The sequence below is a fragment of the Hoplias malabaricus genome, chromosome 14 (assembly GCF_029633855.1).
Source record: "Hoplias malabaricus isolate fHopMal1 chromosome 14, fHopMal1.hap1, whole genome shotgun sequence".
Taxonomy (NCBI): Eukaryota; Metazoa; Chordata; class Actinopteri; order Characiformes; family Erythrinidae; genus Hoplias; species Hoplias malabaricus.
Window position 1 is genome coordinate 14,783,115 of NC_089813.1, and position 19,490 is coordinate 14,802,604.

A 19,490-nucleotide genomic window follows, 5' to 3' on the forward strand; every position below is an offset into this window, starting at 1 on the left:
TACTCCATGTGTGCTTATTCTACTTTCATCTATTACCTCTTGGACAGTCTACTTTTTTTTTTCTTTCCTCCGGGCCTCATAACACTGCCTACTTCCTCCTTCACCTGCCGAAACCTTCTCTCTGCTTTGTCTGAACCTGACGTTGTTTCATTCCTTCTGGCTAAAGAAGTTTCTGGCGGTTTCATAATCTTTCTCTTCTCCTCCCTTCTCAATGTACAGGATCAACCCCTGCATCACTACCTGCAAATATTCAGGCAAGAAGCAGATCATCATCGACCTTTCCACTCCATGTGGGGCCTCTGAACCTTCCATAAACTGTCTCATTCCCAATTCGGAGTTCTCGCTCCACTATGCGACCACGGACCATGCCTTCACCTTCAACTTAGATGACTCTTGCCTCTCTGAGCTGAAATTCTGGCTCACACTTCTTTGCCACTGGAATGGCATCTCCTTTTATTTATTTTATTATTATTTTTTTTTTTTACAAAAATACTATTTCCAACCCCTTGGACATACAGCTTTTTACAGGCGCTGCTCCTTCAATTGGCTTCGGTGGTTACTACGTGCAATTCGTCAGCTTCGCTGCCAAAACCAACAACTCTTCTGCTCTTTGAGAACTTTACCCCATTGTCATCGCAGCACTTGTCTGGGGCTACGAGTGGACAAAAAGCCTACGATTCTAGCTCACTCTGACAATTCTGCAACTGTTCATATAATCAACAAAGGCCGTTCCACATCTCTATCACTCCTGCCCGTCATACGTTGGCACTCCATACTCCACCAACTCATTCTTAAGGCAGTTCATATTCCAGGCAATAGCTGACTCACTTTCTCGTTTTCATTTTCAGAAATTCAGAACCTTAGCACCTCAAGCGGACCATCAACCCACACCAGTGCCACCATTTTCGGAAACCATACACTACCTAACCCCCATCTGCAACAACTGATACCTCAAGCCCAGGAAACAATATTTTCAGCTGTCTCGCCACAAACACTCTCCACCTACTGGTCAGGATGGAACCTCTTCCAGAATTTCCATACCCTGCATAACATCACCATTCCTTCGAACAACCTCTCCATAACTGCTGCCTTCCTTACCTCAGCTAACACACAACACTCCATCCATTCCTCCACCTTAAGAGTACATTTAGCGGCAATAAACTTCTTTACCAAACTTATAAACAGTACACCTCATTTTTCCTCCAGTCACATCCAATTAATGTATTTACACCCTCATATCTGATCTCACCATCCTCAGTTCTAATATATTAACCTTTAACATCAAACACAGCAAAACTACCCACCTACATCTTTTTAAATTAAAGTCTCCACTCAGTCCCTATGAATCCCTCATATGCTACACCAATCTTAGAAATTCCCAAACATCAGACCCACTCTTCATCACAGAATCCAGGTCCGTCGTATCAAGACACGGTTCCATACTCATCTCCGTCACATTCTCTTCCTCAGTGGTTACCCTCCGCGCTATTTCTCAGGCCATTCATTCTGAATCGGTGCAGCTTCTACTGTTTCCCATCAGGGACTACCAGACCACACTATTCAACTCCTCGGGCGCTTATCCTCTCAGGCATACCACAGCTACATCACTTCCCAAATCAATGATCTCAGACTAGCACATGAGAAACTTGCTTCTCTCTGAACCGGAGCTTCTGGGGTCCGGCTTCACTCTACACTAGCAGAAGCTGCCCAGAACTCCAGCCCAAGTCTTTCTGAGTTCCCCTTCCGTGCCCTGCTTGCATCAGGTGTGGTCCTCACTTTGCAAAATGAAGTTATGAAATAAATTAAGTTTGGGATAAGGACCACGCCCAGACTCCTCCTCTTCACCATTACACACCCTATAAAGACCACTCCTCTCTCCTTGCCTTCTCATGACGAAATTTTCACCCCACCTCCACCCCTACTCCTCCTCTTTCACCAATGAATTTGCCAGGCAAGGGGGGTCTGGCTTCTCAGCAGAAGCCACCCAGAACTCCAGCCCAAGTCCTTCTGAGTTCCCCTTCCTTGTCCTGCTTACATCAGGCATGGTCCTCACTTCACAAATGCACTATTAAGATTTGGATGTAGTCATTTGCTACAGGGATATTGTCACGCCCTTGACCTGTCGTGTCTGTTTTTCCCGCTATGTGCTCTTAGCACATGGCTCTGTTTGTTATTGTCCATGTCTCCGCCCATGTCCCGCCTTTCTTCCTCCTCCTCGTCAGTGTTGTTTGTAATCCATCCCCCTTGTTATCTGTTCCAGGTGTGTCTTGTCTGTGTTATGTATTTAAATTCCCTTGTCTCACTTCCTCTTGTCAGTCATTTGTTTCGCTTCCATTTTTGTCGTGTCATTTTGCTCAGTCCGGTCTGTCTGTCTCCGTCGTTTCCTGTTGGCGTTTGCTCAGTCTAGTCTTTCTGTCTCCGATGTTTCACCATAGGCATTTCCACCGTTATTGTTTTGCTCCCTCCAGTTTGTCTGTCTTGTCTGTCGCTTGTTCCCTTTCCTTATTCCGTTTTGTTTCGTTTCGTTTCCTGTATCATGTTGCTCAGTTTAGTTTGTCTGTCCCATGCTTTGGATTGTTCTCTGTCTGTTTACTTACTTGTCTCTTGTTGTCTGTCAATATCGTTCAGTCTGTTTAGCTCTCCGTGTTCAGGTTTAGATCTCTGTTTAGCTCTCTGTGTCAAGGGTAGTCTGTTTAGTTATCTCCGTCCAGGTTTGTCTGTATCTCTATCTCAGTTTAGTTCACTCCATGTATTGACCTTCTGTCAAAGTCTCTCTGTCTCAGTCTTTCTTTTCTGTCTGTTATGCTAGTCTCTTTCTGTTTTGTTATAGTTTGTGTTTGTGTTTGTGTTTTAGCGTGTGCTTCCGCCTCCATCAGCCCGCCCCGCAGTCCTGACAGAATGACCCGTTAAAAGACGCAGCTAGCACAGATGCCTATTTTCAGAGGGTAAAAGAAGTACAAGCATCTATAATCCAGTTGATGATCGAGTCGAGGACTTTAGAGGAGACGACTCATGAACCGAGTGACTGCTCCAACAGGAGAAATAGCAGCAAAAAGAGTAGGCGAAAGCAGCGTGCTGGAGTCTCCCCCTCGCTGGAGGATTACCCCCTCAGGTCCGGGGAAATTTTTTGGGGGGGTTAGGGTTAGGGACTGTTAGCCTCCATACTCAGGACATGGGAGGTGAGGCTAACAGGGGTGCACCTCTGGGGGATCCATGGTTGAAGAAATCCCTCAAGAGTGTGCCCATCAGTCTCCCTAACCCTCTACAGCTCCAGCACGTGCCCTGCGAGCAGCACAAGCCCCTGCCTCCATGGACGAAGGCAGCTTCCACAGCCGCTCCTGTTCCCGTGCGGGCGGCTTCCTCGGCCGCTCCTGTTCCTGTGATGGTGGCTTCCTCAGCCGCTCCTGTTCCTGTGATGGCGGCTTCCTTAGCCGCTCCTGGTTCTGTGATGGCGGCGAACCCCACCGCTCCTGTTCCTGAGGAGGTGGCTTCCTCAGCCGCCCCTGTTCCTGAGGAGGTGGCTTCCTCAGCCGCTCCTGTTCCTGAGGAGGTGGTGTCCCCCGCCACTTCTGATCCTGCGAAGGCGGCATCCGCCGTTTCTGTTCCTGTGAAGGTGGCATCCACCGCTTCTGTTCCTGCGAAGGCGGCATCCGCCGCTCCCGCTCTATTGAAGGCAGCATCCACCGCTTCTGTTCCTGCCAAGGCAGCATCCGCCGCTTCTGTTCCTGCCAAGGCGGCATCCCCCGCCGCTTCTGTTCATCTGACTGTGGCTTCGGCCACTTCTGTTCCAGTGACTGTGGCCCCGGCCACTTCAGTTTGTGTCCATAGGTAGAGCTATACCTAGAGCTGTGCCCAGGCTCGCTTCTCGGACAACCCCACAGACTTTGGCCAGTCTTGGGCACCCCCCTGTTTTGGTTCCCCTGTCTGGCCCTGTCCTGTTTCCTGTCTCTGTCCTCGTTCCTGTACCTTTGTCTGCTCTTGTCTCTGTCCCAGTCCCTGTCACCGTGTTTGTTTCAGTCCCAGTGAACGTCCTGGTCCCTGTTCCCTTGCCAAGTCCTGTCCAGTCCCCATTTCTACCCAGTGTCTTGTCTCCTGTCTCCTCTCCTGCCTTGTCTCAAGTCCAGTCCCAGTACCCAGCCTCACTCCAGTCACATGTCTTGTCTCCAGCCTCTTCTCCTGTCCAGTTCCCTGTCCAGTCCCCAGTCTCTAATCATGTCCAGTCCCCATACCCATCCAGTGTCCGGTCTAATGTCCAGCACCCTGTCCTGTCACCTGCCCCTGTCCAGTTTTCTGTCTCTAATCCTGTTCTGTCCCCAGTCTTGTCTCCGTTTTCTACACATGTCCTGTCTTAGTCCCTGTCCAGTGTTCAGTATAATGTCCAGCACCATATCTTGTCCTCCGTCCAGTCACGTGTACCTGCTCCTGCCCAGTCTCCGGTTCTGTCCTCTGTCTTGTCCCGAGTCCCGTCTCCTGTTTCGAGTCCTGTCCAGTGTCCATTTCAGTCTAGTCTCTTGTCCACTGTTCAATCCCCAATTCAGTCTCTAGTTCAGTCCCCTGTCTAATCTCCTGTCGCTCCCCTTTGTCAGTCTCCTGTCCTGTCCCAAGTCCAGTCTCCTATATCTGGTCCTGTCATGTGCTCTCTCCTGCACTAGCTCCTGGGGGGTCTAGGTGTATGCACCCCGGGAGTTGTGCGTTCAGGAGGGAGCATCTGTCACACCCTTGTCCTGTCGTGTCTGTTTCTCTTAGCACATGGCTCTGTTTGTTATTGTCCATGTCTCAGCCCATGTCCCGCCTTTCTTCCTCCTCCTCGTCAGTGTCTTTTGTTATCTGTTCCAGGTGTGTCTTGTCTGTGTTATGTATTTAAGTTCCCTGGTCTCACTTCCTCTTGTCAGTCATTTGTTTCACTTCCATTGTTGCCATGTCATGTTGCTCAGTCCGGTCTGTCTGTCTCCGTCATTTCCTGTTGGCGTTTGCTCAGTCTAGTCTTTCTGTCTTTGCTGTTTTACCATAGTCGTTTCCACCGTTGTTGTTTTGCTCCCTCCAGTTTGTCTGTCTTGTCTGTCGCTCATTCTCTTTCCTCATTCCGTTTTGTTTTTCGTTTCCTGTATCATGTTGCTCAGTCTAGTCTGTCTGCCCTCGCTTCGGTTTGTTCTCTGTCTGTTTACTTCCTTGTGTCTCTCGTTGGCTGTCAATACCGTTCAGTCTGTTTAGCTCTCTGTGTTCAGGTTTAGATCTCTGTTTATCTCTCTGTGTCAAGGTTAGTCTGCTTAGCTTTCTCTGTCTGTTGAGTTATCTCAGTCCAGGTTTGTCTGTATCTCTATCTCAGTTTAGTTCACTCCATGTATTGTCCTTCTGTCCAAGTCTCTCTGTCTCAGTCTTTCTTTTCTGTCTGTTATGCTAGTCTCTTTTTGTTTTGTTATAGTTTGTAAATAAAGGTTAGTGTGTTTTAGTGTGTGCGTCTGCCTCCGTCAGTCCGCTCTGCAGTCCTGACAGATACCTTCAAAAAGAAGAGTGAGAAAAATGTTTGTTTTCAAAAAATCTGGATCCTTGGGGATGGGGCCAAAACCACATTAAAACAAACAATGTGAAAAGGCCAAACTTCCATGAAAATTTAAAAGATTATTATTGGAAATGTTGTTTCACCTACCCATATACCTGTAAAATCAGAGAAAATAGCTCACATGTAGCTGCACGGTTTGTGTTAGTTATCATCTAGTCTTTCAGCAGTGGACACTGGACACTGCTCACAGAACAATGTTGGCAGGAGATTGGTTGGTTGACTGTTCTATGTTCAGCAGTGACACTGAGGGGTTTTTTAAAACTCCAGCAGTGCTGTGTGAGTCAACTGCACTACCCCAACACACACTAACACCCCACCACAACCTCAGTGTAACTGCGGCACTTAGATTGATCCACCCTTACAATAATATCTGCTCTGTGGTGATTTGTTATCTTTAAACATACAAAAGCTGAACAGAACAGACAGTGGTATAGAAACATGTAGGTAATTTTATTTAATTTTGTAATGTTTTGGCTGATATAAACCAATCAGTAAAATCACAACCACTACATTATTTGTTTAATTGAAAATATACCAGTAGAAACGCAACTACATTTAAATTTGTGAACCAAATCAGTGACTGTTAGTTAATAATGAAGTAATTACATAAATGTCTGACTGTATTTATACCCACAGCTGTCAGAGGTGAAAAGTAATGAAGTACATGTACTTGTTTACTGTACTTAAATCTGTCAATTATTTGAATATTTCTGTCACTTAATACTTTTTAATTTTACTCACTACATTTTCCATAGAGGCTCATTACTTTTGTTTAAGTTTTTACTTATTCTTCTATTTTATATTACTTCTACATTCATATGATTGACTTCAAGACTTTAGGGATCCTAAGTTATAAAAAGGACACTTTTGGGAAAAGTCATGAAAGTGTTTTCTGGAACTTGATCCTATGCAAAGATTATATGTATTTTGTGTGTGTCTCTGGAGTCAAAAGACTGGTGCTCGTAGCTTCTAGTGAGAATCACAGCCTCTTTCTCCTCTTCCTCCACTTCTGGAGTCATACCCACTGCACCTGTAGAAACAGCCATGAAACTCGTTTCTGGTTTAGCAAAGCTTCAGGGTCATGGTTTTACTGCCAAAAAGTATAACGTGAATAAAATATGCAATATAGAAATAATTAAATTGAAGAAGTTATTTATTTATCTGGATTTATAGTACAATGAAACAAATACATGTGCACTGAATATTTATGTACACAGTTGATGATCTACCAAGTCACTTTTCTTTCATAGATTAAAAACAGCATTAAAATCACATAAAGACAAACAACAGAAAAGCTGTTCAAAAGCATATTCTTCCCTTAAACACTATCTGTACTCAAGTATTTAAATAAGAGTAGGTTAAATCCTTATTTTAAAGTGTGATGCCAGCTGTGGAAAAGAGCAGGAATGGTCAAGTGTGGCACAGTGCAGAAATATCATCATTTGTCTTGTTCAGCAGGTGCTGAGGATTCAGGGTGTGTAAACACTGCCTTCACATTTTTATCTGAAAATCTGCAGATATCTGTGAAAAATGTTTGTCAGATTTTTTTCTCCATTAGTGATTGTATTTGTGAACAAAGAGAGCAACGTCACTGAGCCAGTAGTAAATGCTGGCGATGCACTTGACATAAACCTGCATACATGGCTTTATAGATATTTTTGCTCTGGCTGGGTCAACCATCACATCGTAGTGAATGAGATGTGTGTGTAAATGTGAGTGTGAAATCCTGTTTAAAATATATATTGTTTTCAATGTTTTTTATAGTTTTGTTTTGAATGCTTCAATGTGGAGGAACATTCTTCCCAATTTCTACCAATATCTTTGTATACAAGCAAGAATAGTAGTACATCCCTTCGTTGTGTTTGCAGAGGAGCTTACAAAGCTCCACTCTGGCCCCCTCTTGAACATTCAGATCACATCCTGCAGCGCTGGTCTTCACATATCAACCACAGCTGAAATGAGCAACTAGTGAACAAACAGCAACAGAAACCATTAAACTGTGGCCGGAAAGAGCAGTTTCAGCACTGCAGGTCTGTTTTAGCTACACTGGCTGGAACATGTTTAAGGTGCTGCTGTATGTGAGAATCACACAGACCTGGGGAAGTGTGTTTCAACTGCTATTCATTGACAAGTGGGTAGATGTAGCAGAAAGATATAACAGCCATTGAAACTTACCACACAACACAGTCACAGGCCCTGGCTGAGTTCTCAAGTATTTTTGCCCATGATGCCTCTTTCAGATCTGGTGAGAGAGTGGCACTCTACAACAAAGAACAAACTCACTGTTGGAATGAAGGAAATGGAACTGTTTAGGCATTACAATTACAAGAAACGTTTGTAGTCGTAAACAGTGATTCCCACCCCCACCCACCCACACACACACACTCCTTTTGTTTTTGTCACCCATCTGTTTCTTCTAAAGATCAAAGAAGATTGTGGACGACCCAATCACACCTCGAGATAATCTCTTCAGATGAAGGAGTCTGCAAACTTACACATTCATCAATGTTATTTAAAAGACTTACTCAAGACAGGCCATGTCTTTGTGAACAAGTCAAACCATGGAATTTCAACATTAAATTATGTACAGGGTGTGTGATCATAGATTAAGGAAACAGTCAAAGCTAAAACACTGCTGCCTCTCACAGCATTATTAAAGCAGTATATATTCCCCTTGAGAAGTTCCCAGTCCAGAGCAGAGCTCCTATGATCTCGCCCTCCTAGGTCCTTCCTGTGATCCTGCCCTCTTATGCATTCATTTATTGAATGTAACCACTAATCCAGTTCAGGGTCACGGTGGGCCCAGAGTCACCTGGAATCATTGGGCACAAGGCAAGAATACACCCTGGAGGGGAAGCCCTCACAGGGCAACACATACACACACACACAGTCACTCACACCTATGGACATTTTGAGTCACCAATCCACCTACCAATGTGTGTTTTTGGACCGTGGGAGGAAACACACGCGGACATGTGCGGAACACACCAAACTCCTCACAGATGGAGTCACCCGGAGTGGGACTTGAACCCATAACCTCCAGTAGTGACTTCAACACTACCTACTGTGGCACCATGCCGCCCCTCCCGTCCTCTGTCCAGTCATTTTACAGTCCACCTTGTTGCCAGGTCTAGAAACAGTATCTCGCAGCCATGAAATTTCCAAGAGAACAGAGTTAATGATTTTTTTTGCCAGACCCAAAAAGCCACATTGCCCTTCTAAACATCTCCATGACCAGAGAAGGAGTAAAATGAGAGGAAATATTGGCCTTGTATTTGAAAAGTGGAGGCAGTTTACAAGCAGCAACACTACAGATCAGAGCCAGATCTAACTAATTTTCTCCTGAACATGTAACAGCAAATCATTTTTGAAAAAAATATATAGAAGTACAGACACCTATGTATATATTAAAAGGAGTAAACGCCACATGTTTTGTGATTTATATAAAGAAAGAGAGGCGTAGCGACGTTTGAAAGGAGTTAAGACTGTGATTTGTGTGTTTTATACCAAAAAGGTGAACATGATTAAAAAGTGTCTTTAAAACAAATTAAGGAGTGAGAAATGTGTTTGAAAAGGCTCACAAACTCACCTATTTAAGGTGGAATAGAGAAATCAAGCTTGGTAGTATACAGCAAATATGTTTCTCTAGTATGTATATATGTTGATTGTGGCACATTCTTTTTAGCTATTACGGTCCAATTTCTTAAACTCGTCCCTTGACGAGTTGCTCGTGCTTCACTTGTCTGGAGGAGGCAGTGTACAATTAAGGTCCTTAACTAAAGCTACTGAATTCCTTTGGAGATACCACCACAGTGATAATTTTTCTTAAAATGTCTCTGCAGTGTCTAAACATGAGAGCTGATTCCTGATCTCATCACATGAAGATTGTCTTGGTCCTGTTTATTTTAATAAACAGTTATTTAGTTACTAAATTAGGGTACAGTATTTTTTTTATTTGGTAGAAGGCTTCATCCCTTTGAAAACCTGGAGTGTGATTCTAATCTGTAAAAATCACTTTAGAGGAATTAGGTTGTATTTAGTAATCATATATTTTTGATAAATTCATATGTCAGGAACTCTCTTTAGATTTCTTTACATGCATTTCTCTCTCTCTCTCTCTCTCTCTCTCTCTCTCTGTCTCTCTCTCTCTCTGTCTCTCTCTCTGTGTGTGTTTAAGAGCAGAGGAAGTGGTGCTGAACACAGTCCATTTCTCAGACTCATCTGGAGCAGTATGGAACTCAGTCGTTTCTGTGTGATGCTCTGTGAGTAGTAAAAGTTCTTATTGTATCTTCATTAGAGTGAGTGTGTCAGAAAATTTGACACAATCTAAGTCACAATCTTATAGATATAGACATGTTTATACACAAAAAAATGTATTCTTCAGTTTATTTCAGACATTCTTAAACAATACAATTTAATTTTAAGTGAATGTACCTCATTAGTTAAGTGTAAACTTACTTCACAGGCAGGTTTTAGTAACATTTTTGTGTGTGTGTGTGTATGTTTTATTTTTATACGTTGTACTGAATTTAATATTTTGGTAACCCTGGTAATTTAATTGTTTATCAGGAAGTATTTTAGAAAAATCAACCATGGTGAAATACATTTTAATACGGGGACTTTCGTGTTGAAGCTGTATCATATGAGTATATGATTCAGACAGTGGCGGATGCTGGTCTTTCAAGGAGGGGAAGCTCAATTTCGGTCTACATCATAAAATGTGTCGGTTTATTTATACGTAAATCCTACCCTCCGTTCCTTTTTAAGAAAATGATCTGTGACCCTGTCGTACCAACAAGGCGTCTTTTCCAGGGACTTAACTAGTGTCCTCTCAATGGCCAGCAGAGCTAGGCTGCTTAAATGGCCCTGGCCCATGTGAAGTGTGTCCGCCTGTGCTCCCACGGATCTTTACACCAAAAGATCGCTGATTCGCTCATTTCGCTGTCAATCAAAACGGGATTCAGCCTCAGACAGATCATCCAATCATCATGCAGAAGCTGAGCGTCCGGGCCAGCCGAGGCCAGCCCACTGCCCCATAGATCCCCAGAGACGCTCAGTGTCCGATGGGCGGGACAAAGCCCAGCATTTATCCAATGACTCGTCTCGTTTCGTTGCACTTCGCTGCTTCGCTATTGAACTCTATGGACACTCAGTGTCCACACTGTTTAAAGCACTGTGAAGCTGCGGGAATGATTGAGAGGAAAGCCGCGTCTTTACGAGTGATAAGAAGCTGATTCTGAACAAAAGTTGAGCGCGTTGCAGTGCATCTTTATTCAATGACATGTACACACAACAGTATATGTTTGATCACTTATTTTTTTTTACATTTTAGGGGAAGATGAGCTTCCCTTGCAGTCAATTGCAGCTGGATTCAGATGATCCAAAACAGGAATTAGGGAATTGTTTCATTAATTTTTAATTTTTGCACTGATCCAACACCGTATATGACAATAGTTTGTAGTATTTTTTTCTGCAATGCACACACTGCCTTCTTTTACTCATAAACACGGTTGGTAGTTATCTATTACTGGTATATGTCCAACATCAGTGTGAAATTTTGAACTGAATTTTAGAGTGGGAAATAAACCAATCCATTACCATAAAAGCTCCAGTCTGCAATAACTGCTTTTATTGTGTCATAGCTATTTATTTTGTGACTGTTGTTGCAGCTAAATTTAATAGATATTTTAACATGATTCTGCTAGAGACCAAACCACAATAAAACCACTACATGAACCTAACTTTCATAAAATCTTTTCTTAACCACAAATTTTAGAAACACATATAAAACAAAGACTTTTACACCAGTTAACACAATAACAGAATATACAGGTGTTATGTAATGGACAGTTGTTGTATTTCTATTCACAAGTCTACAGAACTGTGTGTAATTCTTAGGCACCCAAGATGATTATTATTGTTTAAAATTATTATCTTCTCAGTAAGTGTTTTTAGTGTGTGGTGCATGTGGTTGTGGTGTGTTAGTGTGTGTTAGTTACACTGCAGTGAGTGAATCAGACACTCGTCTTTTTACTGAAACATGAACCTGTTTATCCTTTAACTCACTGTGCTGTTGATTTTTGGTGTATACTTTTTTATTTATTTTTATTTTTCCTTTCTTTATTTCCCTTTCCCTTATGTGGCATCTGTCTCTTGACTGGTTGCCTCTGTAAATAAGGACATTTCTTTAAATACTTGCCTTGTTATATTAAAAGTTAAATTTAAAAATAAATGAACAACATTTAAAAAACTGCTGCTGGAGTTTTTAAACGCAATGCCTTTAAGACATGACCCACCACCCACCAGCTTTGTGGTGGTCCTGTGATCTTGATGGGGTCCATTTAAGAACAAGGTGAAAGAGACACAGATGATCTACAGTCTGTCAGTGCATCCATCAGTGGATGATTAAATTGTCCATGATCCTTTGTGACCCATGTTTTGTCAAACTCTACTAAACAGGTTTTAGATCGGAAAGAATATTTTAGTTGATTTGCCTTTGAACTAAACCCAAGCCAGTGACATGAGCTGCAGATTTGTAGAGCCTTAACTTCTATTAAATTACATTTTTATGTTCTTTGATGCATCTAAAATGATTTTAATTTGCACCTTATTTATGTGATTGTGAATAGTGTATTTTTACTTAATGATAAAAGCTCCAGCTCTTTCAGATTTTTTTACATTCTGTGTGTGTTACCTGCTGATGTTTCACACTAATACGTCATGTCCTCTGTTTCTCTCACTCTGCTGCAGTGCTGGTTGTGCCCTTCCACCGTGGACAAACTCAAGGTGAATCATTACATGCAGCTACTGAACTGTCTCATTATCATTCACATACTAGTGATGTGTCGGTCGCGAACGAACCGGTTCAAAGAGCCGGCTCTTGGAAGTGAACGATGAGAGCCGGTTCCCGTCCAAGACCGAGCCATTTTTTTCTAAGGCTTGTCATTCAACCAATCAGAGAACAACAAGCAAAGGCATCCACCCCTCCCCTCCCTGCTTGGTGGTGTGTGCAGTGCTCGCACATGGCAAACAGGAGGAAAGTAAAAAGGGAGAGCCGGAGGGAGAAAAATGCCAATCTACATTCCAAAAAATAGTTGAAGAAAATGTTAAATCAGTTAAATGTTTGTTGACAGTTGTGGCGGTTTTAATCACTACCGTTGAATGCTGCTGTTTTGCACTTTGTCGAGTATTTGTTTATTTTATTACCCAGAAATGGATGATTATTTAATTTAATAAGCTATTTTGTAATACCTACCTTTTGGAGTCCATTGACTATATTTCAGAGTTTACAAGTGATTTTTTATTAAGGTGTTTAAATAAAAATCCAGTTGTTTATACAATTGAATGTGTGAGTGCAATCAGTGAGTTATTACAAGACAGCCATAAAAACAATTGGCCATTGCAACACTATTTATTATTTTTAATATTGAACAATAATATTTTGTCCATACAGTCATGTAAAATGTAGGTAATATTGTTCTGTACCAGTGGAAAAAGTGGTAAAACAAAGAGCCATTTAGGAGCCGAATGAGCCGGCTGTTTATGAAGAGCCGAGCCAAAAGAGCCGGCTCCCCAAAAAGAGCCGAAATTCCCATCACTATCACATACACAGAGTATTACAAAGTGTATTCTTCACATTTTGATGGCCATATGAGGACACATATGTGAAGGTTTTCTTCCAGTAATCATAGTTAAGAAATTATACTGTATACTGACCCAGTGCTGTAGTAAATTGTTGAGGGAGTGTGGCCTAAAATGTGGATTATATGGACATTCTAATACTAAACCATCAGCAAGTGTGTATACGCTACACAGATAGACTTTGTAACATGGGTCTGGACATTTCAGTTATTAATCCTGCTTATAGCTCATGTGCAAACCTGCCTGAAAAATTATGCAAGTCATAAAAAGTCATAAAAGTACGATGGAGTTTTAGGGTCAAGGCATTGAAAAACAAAGATTCAGAGTCAGTGTTCTGTGAATAATGTTGGAATTATTCTGAGAATATATTGGAATAATTCTGAGAATAAAGTTGGAATAATTCTGAGAACAATGTTGGAATGATTCTGATATTCTAGATCAGAAAACTCTGAGAATAAAGTCAGTGTAATTCAGAGAGTAAAGTCAGAATATTTACAGAAGTACTGTTTGGATTATTATTTATTATAATATTTAGAAAGACTCTGTGAGTTGTAAAAGAAGCAATCAATGAAGTGAAAAGAATTATTTATTAACCCCATCAGTGACTGTGATGCACACAGCTTTAGTTTTATGTATAAATTCATAAGCCATAATGCAATGGAGCCTTGTGGGCACACCGGAGTTCCACTATTTCTGGATCGATCATTTTCATGATTATCATTAATTGCTGTCTTTTAAATAAACATGTTCTTGCACAGATTCAATGAATAAATATTAATCACAATCTAGTCCAGATGTGCCAAAAGACTGATTTATTTTTTAAATCTATACCATACTATGATTTTAGCATTACACTGAATTCCTTAATTACACTGTGGTTGTGTCTTCTTCATTATATCTGCAGTGAAATATTTTGAATTTTGACATTATTCTCAGAATTATTCCAACATTAATTTCAGAATTATTCCAACATTATTCTGACTTTATTCTCTGAATATTTTTTCTTTTTTTCAATGCCCTAAAACTTTATATAGTCGTATAAAAGAGACTAACTATGACTAACTTTTTTTATGATTATTAAAATAATTTTACCTGGAGGAAATATGAAAATATGCAAACCCACTACAGAGAGAAACTGAATATAGTGTTTTCTTATTTTTACTTTAAAATGAAACATGTCCAATATTTTAGATCTAACAAATAAATAAGTTTGATCCAAGTAGAGCTAATGATGTTATGTTTAACAAAACGTGTCATTTGATCAGGGGTGGCCAATAGTTTGAAGAAAACTATACATTGTAATTCATTATTTAATATCAACAGGACGTAAACCCAAACTGAGAGTGGAGCCGCAGGTCATAGTCTTTACTGGAGACACAGTTACTCTGAGCTGTGATCCACCATATTCGTATCAATGGGAGTTTTACTGGTGGAATGTCTCTTGGAATTTACAACCTCTTCTGATTCCTGAAGACAGACACAACAACACAGTCAGTGTAACAGTGTCTACTCCAGGAGAAGTAACATTCCAGTGTGCAGTGAGTTGGCCAGGTTACATTTATGAGTTCAGTGACACTGTCAAGATAACAGTCAGAGGTATGTATTGATTACTTTTTTGTGTGTGATACCTGTATTTCATTGTTTATATTATGATTTATAAATGTAGAAGTGCATTATAAATATATCAAATTTTTCCTGTATTCTAGCTTTTAGTGTTCCTTTAATTGTTGTTTATTTGATGGGGACAGTTTTGATGGTTTATCAGGTCCAGTACCTAGAAATTAGGAGAAATTAGTAAGGGGTGAAGCAAGGTAAGTGAACAAGACGAGTAATGAACGTCAGTTGTAATAATTCCACTGTAACTGTGATTTGAGATTTTATTTTGTTTTGTGCATTAAGGAGGTGTGGGTTTGTAAACAGAAGTTGCACTTTTATAACATTTTGCCTTCAAATAGGCACTTTAGAGTCCTGACATCAAAACTTAGTAGGTTTAGGAGCTGGTTTATACCTCAGTGAATTGGGATACTTAAAGGGAATATCTATGATTGTTGGGAAACGCAGCTTTAAGCTTAGTGTGTTTTAAGGTAGAACAATATGTTTAACAGATAATAATGACGGTTGTTTGAATGTGGCTGAAGTTTAACTTTTCTGTCATTTTTATACACTGTTTGAATTACTACAGAAACTCATTTTTTAATTTGAGTTGTGTAGTTTTGTAGCACTTTCGGTAATGCAGTCAGCTGCCTTCCGAGTTTGGAGATATTTCCAACTTAAATGATCTGAAACAGCAAATCTAAGTCAATATTATCCACATATGGACCAGTAATAGAGCAGTCCTCATTTTGGTTTGTGCTTTGCTTTTCAGCGTTTGGAGTTCTCTCCTTTGTCTAAAACAACTCCAGATGCCTCTGTGTGTGTGTGTGTGAGAGAGAGAGAGAGAGTGAGAAAGAGAGAGAGAGACAAAGAGAGAGAGAGAGAGAGAGAGAGAGAGAGAGAGAGAGAGAGTGAGAAAGAGATGGTGTGTTTTTTCATTCATAGACACTGGGGCTTCATAAACGTGTTACAACATGTTTCAAGCCTGCAAACAGATTGGAGAGTGATGATGAAAGATCTTCTGCATTTTATAAAAAGTGTTTTTTGAATACAAACTACAAACAAGTGAACTGTTTAGATTTACTCATATGTAGTAATGTGATTTTACAAATTTAAATATCAATAGAACACCTTATACATTTGTATGAAGAGGAGTCATAAATGCAAATATCTGCTTGCAAGAGGAGGTGGCTGAGATTTGTATTTGCTCTTTAGCTGCTCGTCTTAAAGTAACTAGGATTATTATTCTTATTATTCTTATTATTTGTTAATAATAATAATAATAATAATAATAAGTTATCTAAATTATGTTTAAAAATTCATAATTATTGTAATCTTTAAACCCATCATTTCTTATTATTATAATATTAAGTATTTTTAGTAAGTTAAATTTAAGTATATGATGAACGTCACACATGGAGATACAAGGTTTTATGTTTAAAGAATATGTTTAAAACTGTACAGGAGATTGAAAAAATGTTTATATTCTGAAGTAGTGTTTGACCATTTTTTGGATACTTTGTGCAGAAATTGGTATTTCCAGATTCATTCAAAACTTTTGAAAAACAAACAAAATAAATGGGGATCAAATGTTTTGTTCTGTTATGATAAACATTTCTAAAGTATTTGTAATCTTTGAACAGAGACACCAGAGTGTAGGGTTAAGGTCCAGCCATCCGAGAGCGTTTTCATTGGAGAGAGAGTCACTCTGACATGTGAAATGAAAAGTGGATATTCCTGGAGTTATGAGTGGTATAAGGGTGACACTTTGGAGTCTCTTAACTCTGAGATGTATGAAATCTCTGAAGTTGCTCAGTCTGATGCAAGTATTTACAAATGTAAAGGAACAGGATCTTCAGACAAGAAAAACACACACAACTGTGACGCGATTACACTGTCTGTATCAGGTGAGTGTGACATCTTTATTACATTATTTCTCATATTAGATATTAATATAGAAATTAACTTAGATGTATATACAGTCATGTCAAATAGTTAGCACACCCTATGAAAATCTTTTAAACATATGGACATTTGAGCTTCATTTGAACAGTATTGAGAGATGGAACTTATATTACTAAACTAATAAAACTGAAGAAATAACTTATAAACATGAGTTGTAAAATGTAAGTTAGGACACCCCTTATTTCTTACTATTAAAATGTCTATATTTAGGATCATTTGTACAACATTATATGCAAATGATTAGACCATGGTGCATCCTTAAAGAGGACATTAGAGGAGGCTCTTATTTAAACCTCAGACATTAGTTTGATTTGACCTTGATTGTTGGAAGTGAGTGGTTTCACCATGGCACGATCTAAAGAGCTCTCTGAGGCCTTCAGAAAGAAGGTTATAGATGTATATGAATCTGGGAAGGGATGTAAAAAGATCTTAAAACAATTAGAAATCAGCCATTCCACTGTCCTGAAAATAATTTACAAGTGGAGAACATTTAAACCAACTGCCAATAGGACCAGGTTAGGCCATCCTAACAGGTTTAGTCCATAAGCAGACCACAAGATGCATAAAGAAGTCTCCAAAAATCCTAAAATGCCATCACGGGACCTACAAGTAGCTTTTACCACAGTTGATATCATGGTACATGCATCTACCATCAGAAAAAAAAAAGTACAAATATAGCCGCAAGCGGCAATTCCCGGGGTCCAAGCTGGTATTCGCTGGTAGAAGAACAATGTGCTAGCATATGAGCTGTCCTGAGATAGAAGGGGATTTTTGGTGAAGTTTGTGTAGTGTTTGTAAGGTGGTCCGTGCTGTTCTGGCATCTCTTTGGAGATGTAGCGTGAGATGGAGGAGTAGCGGATAACAGAGACAGCATAGAGCACAGAAGTCCTTCTGGAGTTGCACCCTGGTTTCTCACCCTAATGTTCAGGACCAGCAAACAGCAGATATGATGTGGAGTTGCTTGTACTCAAGTCCGTCATTAGTGGATACAGGACACTGTCTGCTGAATGTGTTTGATTGTGGACTATTCTCAGTCCAACAGTGTTGCTGAGAGATTTAAAACTCCAACACCAATATAGACATGTGGTATCATGAGAATTTAAAAACCTGTGGCGCCAAATGACACAAGCTTTTCAGGTTTTTTGAGTTTTTGAGCTTTTAAGCTGTTTGGGCTTCTGCCCCTTTTTCTCCGATGTTCGACTCTTCACTTCAAGGCTCCAGACACTTGGGGCGTTGTCTCTCTTAGCCTTTTTCAAGGCTAAAAAAGTAAAATGACCTGAGTTTTGGAAATGACTCTGCAGGCGTCAGACTCATGGCTTTCTTAAACAGTCTTGGACCTTTAAAGCGTGGTCCAGATAGAAACTACAGATTAAGAAAAGCTATAGTTTAACCCTAGCAAAATTTCAACGCCACACCCAGAGCATGAAGGAAACCTTAGACCTCTGACCCTCCAAACGACGACAACGCCACTAAGAGGACTGCTGCACGCACCCTCAGAATGATCTTCTGAGATGCGGAAACCTGCCCAGGAGAGACCTGCATGGACATGTCTCTCTCTCACAAGGCGGCAGATCAGCAACGATGAAGAATCCCCACAGAGACCTTCAGAACACCACCAGCTCCGACGGCTGTGTCTGAAAGCCTCGGGAGAAAATGAACGCCCGCGGTTGCAACCTACAAGGCCCGCATCTGCAATTCTCCAGGAAGTCGTGCCGGAAGGCACCGTCAGCGACATGCTCCCTGTCGATCTCCGGATACGTAAGGTCACATGGTCTCATGTCTCTCATGGCTCATGGGTTGGTACTGAAAGTTTGCTGGGATAAACAATAACCTTTCTTAGATCTTAGGGTAATAATTATCATAGAGAAATTCCCTCATATATTAATCTCCCTGTTCCCTCATATATCGCTGTAATCCATTTTATTATATGAATGTCTAATCAATATTCATTATTTGATATTACAATGAATAAACTAGTTGTGTGATAAAACCAATCCTTGGTTATTTGTTTGTGTGTGCACCTTTCTTGTATGGCATTATAACTTCTAGTTCAGATTCCATTTCAGAGTCAAGAACCCACGGCGGGTCAATGAGCATAATTCATTAATAATAGTTCATTGTAGCTAATTCTGCTGTATAATATGTGAAGATGACCTACTTGTCTAAGCTAAAATTAAGACAGGTAAGGACACTACATATTAGTTAATGGCTCCCAAACATGGAGCTTAGCAAAATGAATTAAATAATTAATTATTAATAAAATAATAATTAATTATCATTGACTCCGCTATGTAGTGCAAATGCCACCACAACGTGTGCATACTACTTCCACTACAGTTGTTATAGTGCCCCCTAGGCTTGCAGTTGCACAACCAAGTACTTATGTTTTCCAACCCTTATAGGGATCAAGCATGTGAAGTATCATAAAATTCAGAGAAAGCGTTTGCGAGTTATAGCTGTATTTGTCTGATTTTTGGAGTCTGGAAGCCGAGCAGTGATAAAATTCCAACTTTTTTTGATAATTATTAAAGTTCAGGTTCTTAGGATTCTGCTGATATCACATATGTCCATACTGGGTACATTTCCAGAGACTAGTTTGCGCTCAAATATTTGTGCGATTTTGTATATTATTGCATTAAAACTACGTAGGCGGAGCTTATGGGATCTTGAGGCTTTTTTGTAGGGTCTGACCTGAGGAATCAGTGAAAAAAAGAATTCTCATTTCTACGCC